A 13,675-nucleotide genomic window follows, 5' to 3' on the forward strand; every position below is an offset into this window, starting at 1 on the left:
CACCAACCAACATTTTGACAACTGCACCTTGTTTGTACACGTATACCAGTGTAGAAATGTTTATTCTGTTGTGTCACTTAGATTGTGGCTGTGACTAAACAATAACATCAAATGAACAGAGGTAATTATTGTCCGGAAATGGAACAGAATGAAACTATCACATATATCTATATATGTTTAAACCATATAAACAAACTATATACTGTGTACATAAAAGGTGCATATTTTCAAAATCTTTGATTTTCTTGTGCCTCTCTGCTGCTCTTCTAGGTTATATAAAATGGCGGGGAAAAAAGAGCTATTATTTTCTTTTTGTTCTAATTTCAGAGCCACATTTCTATGCACTGACACACCAAAAAAAAAAAGGTCAACCCAGACTCAGTGTGCAACATCTCAATGAGACAATCGATTCAAAGCGCTTAACCTGGTCACTCAGGTCGGATATACATTAACATTCATTATTATAACCCTCAAGGTCAAACTAAATTCAATTACATGACTTATCCCTATGTAGCAATTAAATCCATGACCAAAGGGGGATTCTGTGCAAATGAAAGTGCTGTAATCATCTTAATATCATAAATTAGAATCCGATAAACATCTAAGTAATGAATGACTGCAGGGGAAAACACACTGTTTTGTTTTTAGCTTACAGTCACATTGCAGGGCAGAGGTACTTGAATCTAGTAGCAGCTTATAAAGGATACACGTTATAATGCACAATACGTTGGATTGCATATCATCATTAACAAGATTGTAGCCTCTGCGACCAAGGGCAAACAAGCACCTTGCAGCATCAAACCATCAGTCCTGGTTAATTATTTAGAGCAATTTACCCTCACCACTTCACCAACGAGCACATTCTATATGCTATAGGTTGCATAAGCATTCCTTGTGACAAACAATTACACAAACACACATACATCGATTGACCTTTCCTGCTGAGTGTTATTAATACATGCAGGTCGTATTAGGAAAGGTTAACGAGCAGTATGGCCAGAACCGCTCACATGGAATACAAACAGACTAAAAGCTAACCCTCCACATGTGAAAGGGGCAGTTATGCTACTCTCGCAACATTTTAAATGTATTTACATCCATGTAGTTGCAATTGATTTACAGTAAAACACCACAACAAATGACAATGATGGCAATAACAAGCAATGTTTTAGACACGATCAGCATCTTTTGTGAGTTCACACCATCGGAGGGGACAAAAATCCAACCTTCTGTAACCTTTTGTTGTAAAAAGCAACACACTAATCAACTTGTGGAGGCTAAAATCATATACTTATACACTCATATATGCTGATTTCAAGGCAAGCAAAAGTATCTGAAAGCTGATCCTTTTTTAATAACACATTCAAGAACATCCAACAAAATGTGTTTGGCCTTACAAAGTTTGCTTTCCTTTCGGCTGATCAACATCTGAGCTTGTGCGGGTTTTTGTTATGTGTAATATGTCAACGCAGAGATGTTATTTATCATAAGCATTAACATGCTCATGAATGACGCTCACGCTGTCACAGACAAGCAGGAATCCAAGAGAGCCTCCTCATTACAGACCCCTTTTTTTATTCACTTGGTGCTTAAACACTATAAAATACTCTGAGCTCTAATGTCCACTTAACCTAACTAATGGCCTTTATGACACTACTCAGCCGCTGTCATTTGTTTTTTTTTGGTCTTTCACCTGAAGCTTAGAAAGTGAGTAAGTGACCCTTACTGTTAGATTAGATGAGGTCAAAAATGGGCCTTAAAAACACACGTTTATTTTTGTTATAATGAGAAACCTGGATGTGCACTCTCAGAAGCACAAGTGATGCATTAGCGTGACGTACTCGCAAGACAAACCTAACAGCAGGCTTTGAAAGTATTTTGCTGACACATCATTAAATGTGTCCACTGTGTGGTTGTGGTCAGAATTATCCTTGACCCCAGCCAGTTATGTTAGGAGCTCCTGGAAAGCACCTACTGCATAACACACAGCGACAAGGTGTAAAATCATCCTCTTCACTTTTGTCCCTTAAAGTGAAGAGGATATAAAGAAACAGGTGTGACAGTCAAGCTGTCCACTATGAGGACAAGTCCCCCCCCCCTCCCCCCCTCGGGAAACCAGATACGAGAGTAAGAGCACAGTCATACAATTTAATCTGGATATCTTCTTTAATGTCAAAACACTCACTGCCACATAAACATGCGTAGCTAACAGAGTCAGCATGTGTCATCCAGGAAAGTGCAACAAATGGAAACACCATACAGAGGTTTCAAAGAAAATACTCTATATACATCACAAGTTATCTGACAAAGTCTCTTTCTTTCTTGCATGTCCAGGAAAATGTCCAGTCAGTTGTCTGTTCTTACATCTCACATGACCTGAACTATATCACCTCTTCCTTTCTGCACCATAGAGCTTCCCTGCATGGCTCAAAGGTTTTAACTGCGTTGGAACAACTTTAAAACATGTGGAGTCATAGAAATAAATGTAAGTCACAAATGACTCGGAACATCTGTGTGTGTGTGTGTGTGTGTGTGTGTGTGTGTGTGTGTGTGTGTGTGTGTGTGTGTGTGTGTCTCTCTCTCTCTCTCTCTCTCTCTCTCTCTCTCTCTCTCTCTCTCTCTCTCTCTTTCTCTCTTTTTCTCTCTAACTGGGTCAGTGGGATGATGGTGTCAGTGTCTGGACTCAGCAGCAGCATATTTGCATCAGTCATCCCAACTAGACCGTGAAGAGAAGGATTTCCCTGCTCAGCTGTGCCAGTGAGTCAGTGAAATATACCCTCATAAAACCCTGCTGGACTCAACACAGGCCTGGGGGAAAACTTGGATCCATTGAATGGGCTCAACTTCAGGCTCTTGCTTTTGGCAACCCAGTCACACTGTAAGTGGAAAGTAACATCCCTCATAATCAATACTTCAAATATTAAAGCTTATAAGACAGGGAAACATCATTCTTTTGATATCTCATAGATGTGTTTTTCAATGGTGGAAGCAGACGTTAAGCCAACTAATTGGTCATTATTCCAGAAATGCAGTAGTTGTAAAATGTGACAACTCGAAATAATTGCAGGATTAACTAATTACTGTCTTTTTTGTGCACTGAAAATTAAGATTTAAAATCTGTTTCGCACAATAGGATTAGACTACATACTACATTTCCCTCCAACATTTGACAATTCCTAGTTTTATTACTTTATTTTTCATTTTTACAGACGCTGGGTTGAGTTCCTCTCCTGATTATCGCATTTACATTGTATTCAATGAAAAGTGGCAGGATAGAAAACATTCAGCGTTGTGAGCGGATTCAACACGTGCTTGTGTGCTCCTAATTCTGCTGAGACGCCGACGCAGCCCTCTGGTGTGCTTTAAGGCTGGGGGGAAACTCTAGGGGTGCAGCCAAAGCCATGCAACCAAATTCAGCCTCTAATTAGGCCTGCTCATCCACATTTAGATGGCTGTGGTGGGAAGAAAAAATTCCATGATTTAAGCAGCCTCGAGATATCCTTGAAAATATGGCTGTGATGGCAACTTTGAGGCTTAATTAATGGAATAGACAGGCTTGTCGGGTCATATTAGAATAGCTTAGGATACTGTTACAAAATAGCAATGAGGCTGAAAGGTGGCTAATTATCGTCAGAGGGAGACCTGAGAATATTTAAAGTGCCACATAGGTCCCTTCAACACTTACAATGAACTCCTGAAAATGTCCTAAACCTGTTGAGTTACTTTGTATGTGTGAACAACAAAAGTCACATTTTTCAAAAAAAAATTGCCAGTGTATGTCCAGACTTCTCTCTGCCAGCTTACTGGTTTAAAGTCAGCAAAAAGTCAAGATGAGCAGATGTGATTGCAGCCAGCAGTATTCAGGAAAATTCACCACAAGCGAGAGGGCGAGCTTCATGAAGTTTATATCATGTGACAAGTGAGAAACTGGTGGGATCTTTGTGCAATTAATTAATTGACTTCATACTTTTATCTGCTTAGTCATTTGGTTACAGCGTTGGACTCTTCTTTGTCCGTCATTATTTCACGTAAATATTACACTCCTTCTTTATATCTTCTCCTGCCTCCTCAGGCATCTGAAAAATCTCCCCTGTAAAAAATCTCCTGCTGTGAGGGATATGTGAAAGGGGAACTCTGGAAAATGTCAGGGGCAAGCTGTCCTAAAATGTTCTAGAAGTTGGCAGGAGTACATGTGTAAAAACATTTATATTCAGTTACAGACAGCCACATTGGTTTGTAGTCTCACTTTTCTAAGAGTGAGGTCGCGTTCATTCTTCTTGTTTGTTAAACAGAAAATTTGTACAAAAGTGTGGTTTTGCAGATTTCACTCAAGGACTAACAGGGAAAATAACTGAAGATAAAGAATGGCTGCAACATAAAAGCCAAGATAAAAGTCACCCTGACTCATCACCTCTCCCTCCCTCTCTGTCTCTCAAGTCTTTGATTTTAACTTCCCCAAGTTTGAAATTGATGTGTTTTTATCTTTTTCTCCCTTGGACTTGGGTCATCTGAGAGTCAGCCAGCTGGGCCTTGATCCTACGTAAACTTACTCTCAGGTAAACTTTCAACTAGAAAAGACCCCTGTTGCTACTTTCAACTGTTCATCTCCCTGTTCACCTCCTTCGCCACCTTTTTCCTTGCTGCTGTAAAGTGTTTGTTGATAAACCCACTTTAGAGTTCACTGGTCTGTCAGGAGATTTTAGTCACCTCCCTGCGCTATTTGAGTAATGGGTAGATGGGTAGTGTGTGTGTGTAGATGGGTAGTGTGTGTGTGTGTGTGTGTGTGTGCATGAGTGTGTGTACAAAGATGTCTCTGTGGTTCTTTACCTGACAGATTAGTTTAAATGGCACACTGATATCACTATCTCTGGAGCATTAAATGCATACTGTTGCGATCAGCAGGGTGCTACAAAATTGTACTAAATTTGTGCACACACACACAGGCAGTGATGATAACGCACAAATCCAAAAGAAACTCACACATTTTCTGTCATTATCAGAGCAAGCAGCCACTCACATTTTCAGACTAAACTCAGTGTTCAGAACAAACTTAGAAACACACACATGCACATAAGCAGACGCAGACGCACGAACACATTTGATCAGCTACCACTCGCTGTGCAAAAAGGACAGTTCTTCTGCCAAGGCAAGATGCTGTTGGCGAACACTGTGAGAGGCTGTCGTCTAGTCTTCTGCTCACTTAGCACTTCACACACAGTCTGTCATAGTCTGTTACTCACTCAGCAAAAGCAAGCGTTTTGTGCTAGCATCCAAAAAAACAAAGTCCCGGATAACCTGGAAACAAAGTAAAAGAAACTAAAGACTTGACTGTAAGTTTTCAGGCTTGGGTGCTTGAGGCCAAACGTTTTGGATTGGTCTCAGACTGAAGTCAGCAGGATACAGAATCCCCCTGAGAAGTTGCTTGATAACTGATTTATGACCCCCACAGGTAACACCATATTCAAGCTTCACAAATTTCACCCTGGCTCGCCAAGTTGAGGAAATGTTATTTCATTTTAACCACAAGGGGGCTGCTAATACAGTGTGAATGCCTTTTTACTCCCCCGTAGCTTCTCTCTATGTATAAGCATAGTTAGAGTTAAACAAAATCACACTCACATATGCTCAAAAATCCTTCACTTCCTTTAGCCCCTGCCTCTGTGTTGATTGTGCTGACACAAATACACCCCTCACCCACTGTCAGGCTCAAATATGCACACATACACATCACTCCTCCTGGAACAAACACAAAAAACAGACACACAAACACTCTGTCTGTCTCTTTCTCCCTCTCTCTCTCTCTCTCTCTCTCTCTACCCCCCTTTATTCCATTTTTCTAATACATACATACACACATCTTAACACACAGTGCATCAGTTGTTCTTCACAAAACTAACAACCAACTACTTGGCCAATATCAAATGATTGTCTCAAATGGAATGTGGCTGTGTGTGTGTGTGTGTGTGTGTGTGTGTGTGTGTGTGTGTGTGTGTGTGTCGTGCAGTGGATTTGTGAGACAGTGTTTGGTTGCACCTTTAAGGCTAATATTTAACTCCAACCCAATTCTCACACAAACACACACGCAGGCAAACCCTATTCCCAGCATGCAGAAGTGCCAACAGTCAAGGGCAAAACACCCTCACGCATGCACACAATAGAGATGGTGTGACATCAGTATCACTAAGGTGCTGTGATCGTGCCTCACACTGCTCAGCACTGCTCTGACAAAGCCTCTCTCAGGTGTCTTTGTCAGGTATGTGATGATAGTGTGCATGCATGTGCAGTCATTATTAACACAGTGTGAATGCTGTTACACCATTCATATCATTCATCAGGTCATTGTTAACAAAGATAAATGACGGAAGTGAGCGATGTTGAGAACAGTTTTGTTGTTGTGTTGAATCTAAAGGTAGAATCAAACTAATAAGAATTACTCACATTACTGTAATCAATATCTTTTTGAATCGTTTTTAAAATCAGTAATTTACCTTTTAATCCCCATGAAACAGATAGCAGGTTGTATCTGTTGTGTGGTAATGTATTTCCTACTGAAACAGGATAAAAAGCATAAAAAAATTGGTGGGACATAACGTTGGGATAAATGTGATTGGATTGTTAGCTTCATAAAAGATTTTTTTATTGGTCGAAAATTAGTAAGCGGCCCAAAATGTAGGATGAGTCCTCATAATTTTGAAAACGTTTTACAGGATAAGAAACTACAGTTATTTTTATGTTAAAAAACTCCTATAAAGCATTATTGCCATACATTTAGCATATAATGGCAGATGAACATGTTATACAGGAACACTGGATTAAAACCAAGAAAATGTATTATATTTTTGGAAGAAGTGTTGTCCTCACATCACAAAATTCTAGAACTGACTAAAAATTATGAAATAAAAAAGCGGAGTGAAGTGGAACTGGCTAGCTGACTGGCTTATGCGTATCACATGACGGACAGGAGGACATATAGATCGCTGGGAAGAAGAAGATGCTCAAATTAAAAGACAGAGATGAACGAGTCAGAGTTGAACATAGACGAATGTTTTTTTAATGAAAAAAATTGAAATTTATCAAAAATAGACTCAACCTATGTTATTTATTTTATTGTTGTTAAGTACTTACATTACCTCCATTATTTCAAACGGTTATGCAAACCAGAGAAATCTGCAGTTTATAGTTGCAGTGGGACTTTTCTTGTCGTTGTCGTCGCCTTGACAGAGCCAAACTTGTTTTTTGTTGCCGTGGAAATTATGTCAAAGACTGCAGCATATGGCAACAATAATTACTATTTAAAGCTGCCATACTGTTGCTGTCTGTGCTGCTGAGAAAAAACACCAGTATAAATGTTACTTGGATAACTCGTTGGTATTTCTATTCTCTTTCTTGGGTCTGTTTTGCCCGTTCATTTTCAACATGGTCAATGTGGACTTCTTCTCACTGTAGAAGTAACATTTTAGTAAAGTGACGGTACTTTCAATCAAATCAAATTTTCTAGTACTTTTTCCGCCGCTAATTAAATCTGTGTAAATGATATCTACATAAAGTTATATCTCAAGGTTAAACTACCTGTTCATTACACTGATATAATACACACTTAACAGGTCCTGAAGTCATTTGAAATAGGACAAAGAGATCCTTTATTAAAAGTAGAAAATAGGTCCCAGTGTTAATTATGTGGAGAAAAAAAACAGTTCAAAATGTCTATTCAAATCTCGCTTTTGTTGTTGTTTACATTCATACTTTATACAATCACTTTTTAACAAATACAATAAAAAGTGACATAGAACACAAATCCCCCTGAGGGCAGCTTAGAGGCTAGAGATTAAGTGCTTATGAGCTTTCATGAATATTTGCGTGCAGAGAAGTCAAAATATTTCCCTAAAATGAGATGCTGTGCTCAGTGTCAGGCCTTAGTCTGTGTGCTGTCTTGTTTTTCTCTGAAGGACCAAAGAATGTGACCCCAAATAGCAGTGAGACAAACAGACACACGGATCAGATGATTTGAAACATTTAGGACATTCACTGTCTCTTTTTGCTTTCAAGCATAATCAGTGAGGGCCACACAATCACAGAAACACATTGAAGAAAACAAGAAACAGTGTACTGTAACAAAAAGATACAATAATCTTCATAAATATCTTTATCAACAACCCTCTGCATTTCATATTACTGTCAGTGACAGCTTTCTATTCCATAAATCTCTCTGTGAGTATACGTAATTTACTCAGTTTTATCCACGTTTTCATTGATTCTGAGAGGTCAAAATGTATGTCCAAATAAAGGCTAAAAATGCTGCAAGGTTCTGACCTGTTTTTTTTTAATCTGCTACCTCAGTTAAACACAGTCCAAACAACAACAGTATAGAGTACTGTTAGGACAGACACATATTATTCTCTAAAAAAAATCTAATTTAAACAAATAGAAAATTAAAAAATAATTCATTTTGCACCAAATCTTACAGAAGTCGCATATAAGGAAACAAGTGTTCATACATATGTCCCATTTCTCTCAGTTACATTATTTCTTCCATCAAATTAAATAATTAACAAACAGCTTTAAGTCCATAAGTTCCCCTAAAGTCAGAGACGTATAGAGGGTGAATACATATGGAAACACATACATAAAAAGCTGCTAGCTTCCCAGATGTGATTAATGAAGTGAGAGTCTCAGTCGACCCCTCTGACCTGCACCGAGGCCGTTATAGGTCTACAGCGAGAGAGCCTGAGGCAGTGTGCATGTTTGTGTGTGTTAATGGCTGAATGAGAGACAGAGCTCTGTGTGTGCATGTGTGTTTTACTGTCTGTTTTTTATGTGTTGATGCATATGTATACTGCATACTGGGCATGCAAATATCTGCGTGTGTGTGTGCATGTACGCACACTCAAAGTAATATACCCTGAGGCAGTGACAGACGGGCTCTTAACCACGCTACCCACACACCCCACTGCCTTGCTTAATAGTGCATGAGATAAGAACATTTGGACTTCAAAATGCCCTCATCACCCCCGACCACCATCAACACCCCCATTCATGGGAAATTGAGTTTTATAGCTCCCCAGTTTGGGACAATGGCTGCAATGGTTTGGGTGATTGAAAGGAAATTTCTTGTCAATAATTAGATTTTTTCAGGATGGCATGACTGTGAAACAAAACACAGACACTCACAGACCCACAGACATGCCCATCTCGCACTCAAACAGTGTGGGTGAATTTGCACACTCTACATACACATAGAGGCAGGCACATACTGTATGTGGGCAAACAGACATACACTGACACAGATGCAGAGACAGAGACAGATACATGAACACATGGATATCAGGGGACACAAGCTAGGGAAAGAAATCAACAACTGAATGCAACAAATCAAGATTCATACAACAAAATATGCTGCACACAAACATTTTATTTCCTTTCCATCATACCGTTGATTTATGATTTATATAAAGGTTGAATCATGAAAAACAGAGTTGAGGTCAAATCAATAATCAATATATTTCACTCCCCACATGGTTGATAAAAGGCTACAAGTTAGCAAATTCTGTTTAAACCTAAAATTATATATGAACTTCATAACACTTGATGTACCTTTTCCAACTCTGGAATTCTTATTCAACCTCGCTCTGACATTCCTGGTACAAGTTTAGGAAATGTGTTAACATAAGGTATTAACAAAGTAATCCAAAACTCTCTCAACAAGTTATAAATCGTCATCCTTCCAATGCAAGTCAGAGGTAATTTGAGGAGTGAAAGCTTCTGAAGCAGCAAACTCTCACAGAGATCAGATGAACACTTGTGACTCTGCGGGACAGTGACTCAGTCAGGGAGTGACGGAAGCAGCGAGTGCACCTGCAGAAAGAAGGGACAATCAAAAACCCATTGTGGACATGAGAAAGTAAGGTGTCCAGAATAAGAAAACAGAAGGAGATAGCACAGCATTGTAATAAAAATACACGGGTAAGAAAGCACTCCAGCACATTTATGCTCAAGTGGATTTGCTGCAGACAGACAGGGGTGGAGAGTGGGAGGAAGAGGCAGACAGAGAAGTGTACAGAGAGAGAGAAATAGAAACAGACACGCAGCCAGCCAGAGAGGCAGCCACAGATCAAGAGAAAAAAAAGTGAAGGAGAAAGAAAAAGACAGACAGGCATCCAAACTGTGACAGACAGACTTCATTTGTGCAAGAAAATATAGTTTAAATACTGAAACGCAGCAATGCATACCTGCCTAAAAACAGAGAGGGGGAGAGAGAGAGTAAGGGGGACAGAAGAGTAGAGAAAAAGTGACAAGAGGACATAGTGAAATGGAATGTATGAGTGAGAGTTCATCACAAAGACTGATACAGGGTGCATACCTCAGCAGGGATTCTTACTTGCTTGTCTAAGGGCACAGTCCAACAAGAAAAAATGCTATACTTGACAAGGAGAACTTAACTTTCCTCCTCACTTTCTTTAGCTTGTGAAACAGCCTTTAAACCAGTCTGTCTGGCAACCAGATTACCAGGCGTGCACACTGTAAAAGATGACGGCAGCAATCCATCAATTTAGTTAGATTAAAGTTTGTACAAGGACATTACAAAGGGACTGCTCTAACTTCTGCTGTTACTTATTGTCCCAGATTGCACTCCTCTATCGAAAGATAAGTTGTCACTTAGTGTGGTGTTCTTCAAATGAGTTGTTTTTGCTCTAACAGTATTTTTAGATCTTTTGGAAGCTCCTGGGACACATGAGTTAGCACCAAATAACAGAATGTTATCGGCCCGACAGACTAAGTAAGAAGTGAGTTCCTCCGAGACGAGAATAATGCAGCCCCTTGTCTTTCAAGGGGATGCAAATCAGTACCTGAAGTTGTTTTTTTTATTATTATTATCATTTGAGCAACATTTGTGGCTGTCATTGTCAAATTTGCATTTTCTGTGAAGCGTCATTTCTGTCAGAGTGAAGCAGAGTGAACTGGCGGTGAACTGAGGAGGAGGCTGGCTGGGTGCTCTTGCTGTCTTTCGTGGCACGGCAGTATCTCACAGTGCCTGCGTGTGATAAAGAAAATCAGACGGAGAAATTAAGTCAGAGAAAAAGATAAAAAGAGACAGAGAGGAGGCGGGGCAATGGGGAAGAAAAGTGGAATAAATTAAAGAGTGAGAGGAAGGCAAAAGAGAGTCAAAAATGGAGGGGGGAAAAGAGTAAACACCTATTTGCAAACGTCCTTTAGTCTGTGTGCCTTCATTCTAAAATCTATGAGTCTGAGTGGCCGCAGTTCACTGTGTCAGCATTACCACACACAGCCGAGGACATCAGAGGGCTCACTAAGTAGCTGCTAAAGCTGCCTCTGTTTATCTGCATACAAACAACAACAGCACCAGCACGGAGACGAGCACACACGCACACACAGAGTCAGGGGGGGACGAAGCCCACAATTCAACACAGATGTAGTGAACACTTCCACACTCACACATGCACACATCAATTGGATTATCTGCCCAACCCAACAGAAAAGTAGTCTGACTGCAGCACAGGGATTAACTTTGTTTCTGCAAGAATACTCAAAATTAATCTGAATTTAATTTTAGCTGCCAGAACGAGGCCAGTGGAGTGCCTGCAGGCTGAATGAGGTGGTGATGTGAAGGCAGGTAATTTTTGAAATAAAAGCAAATGAGTCATGTTAATGGACAATTAAGTTTGCATGTGAACATTCTTAATACCCTTTAGGCCAATTAGGGTGTTTGCAAGAGAGCTCTTTATTTTCTGAAAGAGAGTAAAATTAGTCCTGTTAACAAGTTCTTTGCCTGAATTGAACATAGCACTAGTAGAGCACTTAGTTGTGACTTTAGAACTGTTTTAAGTATGAAGTAAAGTATTTGTGATTGTTTTCTGTTGTGTCTTTTATTTCCTTTTCTAGACGGTTAACAGAACATTTTGTTGTTTCTGGGTAAAGATAACCTGCAGACAGATTAAAGGGTCGCTCGTGTCAAGCCTCTGACAGCTATCTGAAAGCTAACACTGCCTGTCTGTCAAAATCCTGAAGCTAACAGGCTAATGCATAATTGAAAGTGTGACTCATGCTTACTCAGCTCGTTTCTCGGCTGAAGATGAAACCTTGACCTTGTCTGGGAATTAACTTGTGTGCATTCAGATTCAGCGCTTGATGTTTAGTCTTTATAGGCACAGTATCTAAATGTTGAGGTGTTGTGAACATCGCCACAGGCTACAACAAACACTGTGAGTGGGATGGGAGTGCTGGTGTGGGAGTGCTGGTGTGCTAAGATTGTAAGCGAGTCCCAAACACACACATACATTACACACAGTTTGAGTCACAGTCTAATTTTATTCAGCAAGGACATTAACAAGTAGCATGAATTTGACCTTGTGAACTGGCCCTGGCACCACAGCAAAGCACAGAAGAGCTTACGGCTGATGCATAGTAATTAGATGCATAATAAGAGCAGGGCATGACTTGGCCTTATTCAGCCACATTCCCACCAGAGATTACGTATTGACCTCATATGAAACGATCTGAAAGGAATTATGTCTGCCTTTATCCTCTGCTGAATCTTTTATATTGTCTATAAAAACCTTGGCGTTAAGTTGCAATCTGGATGTTTTACGACCTTCGACAAATTGGACACATAAGTGAGGGATTAGAGCAGGTGAAAATAATGATTTAATGAGCTTACCATATGTTAAATAGATATATTTATGTAAATGAATGTGCCCATTATTTTAAAGTGCTTTAAAATTAAATTCAAACTCCTGTCGTGTGCCATGTTTTCTGAAAAAAAAAAAAAAAGTAGGCTTGCATCCAGCACTATTCAACGTACCAACTGTATCCAGCATGGAGATACTGCATTATTGAGAGCAGGGTATTTACTTGGGCTTATTCAGCCCATTTCCAGGCACTCAGATTATGCCTCACGCTGGACCGGAAAATCGTGTCAGTGCAGATACTCTTACGGGAAGACAGTCATAGTCTGAGGCATAATCTGCCCAACTTTTTTTTACATCAACATCATGGCTATAAATGGCATGCACCCACACACAAACATTCCCTGATATGACCGATCACTGATGGAGATTTATATAATATATGTTGGGCAATTTCTGATCAATTTGAAATCATATAATATGCAATTAGAGCATCACGCAACGTTTGTTTTATTGTAAGCTTTGTGCAGCAAGCACAACAGGAGCAGTGTGTGCATGTTATAAACCATTGTTATTTTTTTTATATTATATAGTTGAAAAAAAGTATGAATATGTTTGATTCCTGATCATGTATTTTGATTTGTAGTGCTATTTAAATACACAGTCTGAGTAATGGCTAGTTGAGAGTAGATATATTAAAAATATAATCAGACTTTTCATTTAAGAATTGCTGAATGTCCACCGTGATTGTGACCCGCTAACCGTGATTTGTCATGTTATGTCATACATAGTGGTGCAAAAGATCACAAATGTTAAGGCTTGGATTGGATCAACAATTTTTTATCGCTGATATATCGCATTCATGATGAAATTTTCAAAGAACTGATGAATGGCCCTAAAAAAGTACACAGTTATACATTTATTTACTCCAATTTGGTACCAGTTTCACTCTTACCACGTGGTATCCTTTAACTTCTTCTCGCTGCCATCCAACACTATTCTACTGTCTTGACCTGCGGTCCATGTCTTCTTTG

At 39.5% G+C, this 13,675-nt stretch overlaps 1 protein-coding gene across 3 annotated transcripts in view; it reads right to left on the reverse strand.

Moving 5' to 3' along the window:
- LOC306824715 (uncharacterized protein) overlaps positions 1–13,675 on the reverse strand; it is a 105,556-nt gene that overhangs the window by 81,379 nt on the left and 10,502 nt on the right. The window contains exon 3 of one of the 3 annotated variants that reach the window (XR_013779176.1): positions 9,485–9,852. The exons of the other annotated variants lie outside the window; for them this stretch is intronic. The gene's annotated coding sequence lies outside the window, so the exon portion shown is untranslated. Of the gene's footprint in view, positions 1–9,484; positions 9,853–13,675 lie in introns of those variants that run through there. 3 annotated transcript variants of the gene reach the window in all.

The sequence above is a fragment of the Symphodus melops genome (genome assembly GCF_947650265.1).
Source record: "Symphodus melops genome assembly, chromosome: 5".
Taxonomy (NCBI): Eukaryota; Metazoa; Chordata; class Actinopteri; order Labriformes; family Labridae; genus Symphodus; species Symphodus melops.